The sequence below is a fragment of the Equus przewalskii genome, chromosome 23 (assembly GCF_037783145.1).
Source record: "Equus przewalskii isolate Varuska chromosome 23, EquPr2, whole genome shotgun sequence".
In the NCBI taxonomy this organism is placed as follows: domain Eukaryota; kingdom Metazoa; phylum Chordata; class Mammalia; order Perissodactyla; family Equidae; genus Equus; species Equus przewalskii.
The window spans coordinates 4,196,063-4,200,347 of record NC_091853.1 but is presented as its reverse complement, the minus strand read 5'-3'; positions in this window follow the sequence as shown (position 1 = coordinate 4,200,347).

Genomic DNA, 4,285 nt, shown 5'->3' with positions numbered 1-4,285 from the left:
TGCTGCAAACGTTGAGTCAGTTTTTGCTCTCTACCCGGCCCCTTTCCGATTATTCATCTGTCTGTCTAGACGATGTAGCTTAGCGCTGTGGTTTGTGCCAAGCACCATGCAAGTCACCAGGAATGCAATGATGACAATGACAGAGTATGTTTGGGGAATCCAATAATTAAAACATGAAATGTCAAATGCTTTCATTAAGGATTGGACAAAGGGTGGAACCACATTTCTTTGCCCTTGAATCTAACCTGATTTGTCCTCAGCACCCTTCAGGCCTCCTCACACCAATACGCCACATGCATTTTTAACACAGGGAGCCCCTATTTCCTCTATCCACACAGTTTGACTTTTGTTTTCAGATCTATGCTGCCCTTCCCTCCTTCTCTCTCCTAGTGGACGCAGGAGATCAGGCAGCCAGGCAAAACCACAGGGGTCACCCACCTTGTTATGCACCCCATCTAGGTGGCCAGGATGGTGAATCTCAGCCAGTGGTACTTCATTTTCCAAGGCGAGACTCCAGGATTCGGAAGGGGAAGGCAGAGCTATGGACGTCCTCCTATGCCTTGACTCTGAGGCCCTTTCTCATATGATGGTTGTGCTTTATTTCCTACATTTCCTTGTTTCCACCTCTTTGGCAATTTTGACTTACAGCAAGCTTCACTGTGTTATATTTCACAAAGGGAGCCATTAATATTTTAGCAATTGCAGTGCTGGTTCAGGACGGCAGCCAGGAAATGGCCTTAGTTGGGTGTATGAGCACAGCTGGAAGGGAGACGAACAATGAGGATAGGCTGACTCGGCAGCCATGATGAAAGCAAAAGGCTGATGAGAAGATGGGGAGCGCGAGGGAGTGGGTGGCCAGGGCTGGAGAGATGTAGCTGGGAGGAGCAGTCCAGGAGACTGCAAGAGGGCACAAGTCAAGAAAATTAAGATAAAGCAACCCAATAAGATGTGCCTGTGCCAACTAGAATAAATGGAGAGGTTTTTACTAAGAGAAAAACTGCTCTTTGCATACAGGCCAAGGACAATGACAGTAAAGACATCATCAACTTGGTTTGAATCTAAATAATTTATACTTTATATTGTATGTCAGTCAGTAAGAACTAAGTGTCAGAGTGGGGCCAAATCCCTGGTCTTCTGACGACAAGCTCTCTCTCCATGCTCTCATCACTCCAGTCTTTCTACTCACTTGCTCCACAGCCTTGATAAGCCACCTCCCCATTCTATGAGGACATTAGGTAATCATTGTGGTTTCTTGCAATTCCAGAATTCCGTGAACTCTATCGTTTGCCCCAAATTGTTTATAAAGTGCTTTGCTAAGACATTTTCTTCCAGAGAAGCAGCCTGGGAGGAGAGCTGAAAACCTGTGATGGAGGGTGGCTGGGTAATATTAGACAAATCCCCAAGCCATCGTTTCCTCATCCGCCTGGTACCGACAGGAATCCCCTTCCCGACAACTTCACAAGATGGCGGCCACATAAAACAGGAAGAGGAGAGACGTGATTCCAGCCTCACAGGGCCTACAGTCTAGTAGGGAGAGATGAGAAAATAGACAATGAAGACACAGGTGCAGGAAAGTTTCCTGAGGAAGCCAAGTCTGCGCTGGGCCCTGAAAGACAAGCAGAACTTCTGAGGTGAGTGGAAAAGAGTGTGGGCTCAGGATTCAGTCTGTCTGGGCACAGATCCCGATTCTGTTACTTACTAGTTGCATGACCTTGGCCTAGTCACCTACTTTCCCTGAGTATTTCCTTACCAGTAGAGAAAATAATAGTACCAACATCCCAGGGTTGTTGTAAGGACTAAATGAGATCTCATAGTGTCTTGCACATAAGTGCCCAATAAATCTAGTAAGAGGAATGGGAATGTTATTAGTATATATTAGAAATAATGTTCCTCAGGTAAGCTGGATATTAGTATAGGTCAATAATAGGAAGAGTTCATGAAAGAGGGGGACCTAAGTTTGGCTGTCATTCATGCATTTATTTGTTCAGTCACTGAATCAATAAATTAAGTGCTTATTAAATACCAACCACCATACTAGGCACAGTTCCTGCATTCCAGAGGATTATAAACTGAGAGAGTCAGACAAGCACACAAACCATTTCAGTGCAGGTTGATACATCAAGGACAGGGAGCATTTCAATAGAGGGTGGTAAGGGGTTAGGTTGGGAAAGGGGACAGTGGCATTTCAGGCAATGGAAATAATAAGGAAAGATGTAAAAGGATCTCTGGGCTTAGGAAAGGTTCCCCAGGAAACAGTGATGTCACCAAGGGGGTCTGGGAGGCCCCACATGCAGTCATGGTGGCTTAAGGGGAGCTTGGTAGCTCACAGCAGCACCATCAGGCCTTCCACTGTTCGTGCACATTAATTGAAATTTCTTGTATCTATCTGGAACTCAGATTCCAGCTGGGTTCTCCTGGAAATCTAGGGGGCGGGAATTCATCAACCCCTCCCTCCCCATGCCTCACGGCTCCCCCAATACCATGGCCTGAGACAGTCCTCTCTCCATCCTAGGTCTTCATCCACACATATTGCCTTTATGATTAACTGCTTTGACCCAGACATGAGCTCAACATTTTTTTTTTTAGCTCCTTCAGAAGAATTTGTTCTCACAAAAGCACTAGTGAATGCAAAAACTCAAAAAAAAATCTAGACATTTCTTTCTTCCGGGTTTTTTTCTTGCTCACCTTGCAGTCGGGGGTTTTCCCTCTCTAGCTGGTTTCCATTCTAGCTCCCCACCTACTTGGCTCTATTCTCACTCTCCTGGATTCTTCTCCTCCTATTAATGAGAGGAAATGTTGCTCTGTGCAGCCCGTGCCCAAACAGGTGTGCATATGCAGGTGGCCAACACAACCGAGGCCATGTAGCCAATAGCATCCACTCTCCTTACAAAGCCTCAATAGATTTTATTCAAAACACTTCTGTTTAGTTCTGTTAAATTAAACCACCTTGTTAAGAAACGGTACCTGAGCCTAGTTACCATTCTGGGATCCAGAGTCAGCGAGGTCAGCAAAACCCTTTGCAAATGGGGCCTGGACCTACACGGGTGTGTCATCCCTTACCCATTAACTTGGTAAATTTATTTTGTCAATTTATTCCTTTACAAGCAAGGATAAGAAAACACAGCTACCTCAAGAAGCATTTTAAACAATAATAATAATATAATAATATATTCACACACAGTTCAGAATTTCACGGGGCTTACAACTTTTCACAGAATGGAATGTCCATATCTCCTAGAAACTGAAAACCAATGAAAACTCCCTATGAATTTTAGAACCTACGTCTTAGATTCTGAAGTGCTCTGCTGAACACTGGAAACCTCCCACTGTGTGACCTTCTCTTCCTCAGGCACCCAGAAGGAGCCCAGTTACCAGTGGGAATGAATGACTGTCTGCATCAGTGAAAAATACTGAATAGAACGTTCCAAAATGCAAACAGTGATGTTCTCTGGATGGTAGTGGTACAACAGGACCATTTCTTTATTCTTCTTTATACTTTGCTACCTTTCCCAATGTTAAAAAACAATTACCATTGATTGCGTTTATAATCAAAACAGAAAAGTAATTTTAACCTTATGGAACAAAAAGAGTGGCCAGCTGTCAAGGAGTTCAGCCCTAGGACTGTGTTCCAGCTGAAAGGTGAGCATATGCTGACTTCACGGAAAGAAAGACATAATAAAACCAGACCCTTTCATCTAACTGGCCGCATGGCGGGTTATAATTTAATATGCAGAATACCTGCTCTTTCCAATGTCTCTCACCATCCCCAGAGACAACGGAACAGATGTTCACTCTGTCATGGCCAATGAGAAACTCATATTTAAAACTCCTCCGCTCACCAAAGTCCTTCATGTCCTTCAGGGCCAAGCATAGACTCAGCATCCTCAGAAAACTTCCTGCGCTTTCTAGGATTGGTTCGAGGTCCTTTGCTTGCTCCCTCAGCACCCTATGTCTTCATTTTTGCTCCCCTGAGGGCAAGAGTCCAGTGCCTCTTATTCACTGGCAGAGTTCTAGTGCCTAGCAAGGTATTTTACACATAGTGGGTACTCAAGACATATGTTTTAAAATTAATCTGGATTTCTGTTTGGTTTTCAGTTTTCAGGAAGCCTATCAAATCTGTAAGCAATCAATAATTGAAAATACATGGAAAAGCACTTTGAAAATTATGAAGTCCTATAAAGAGCCACTGTATTATGATGATGCCGTAGTTTTGATGGGGGTTAATGTCATCTCCTGCTCTCTTTCTCCAGCATCATTAAGTAATCATTAATTTCATTATTTTAGG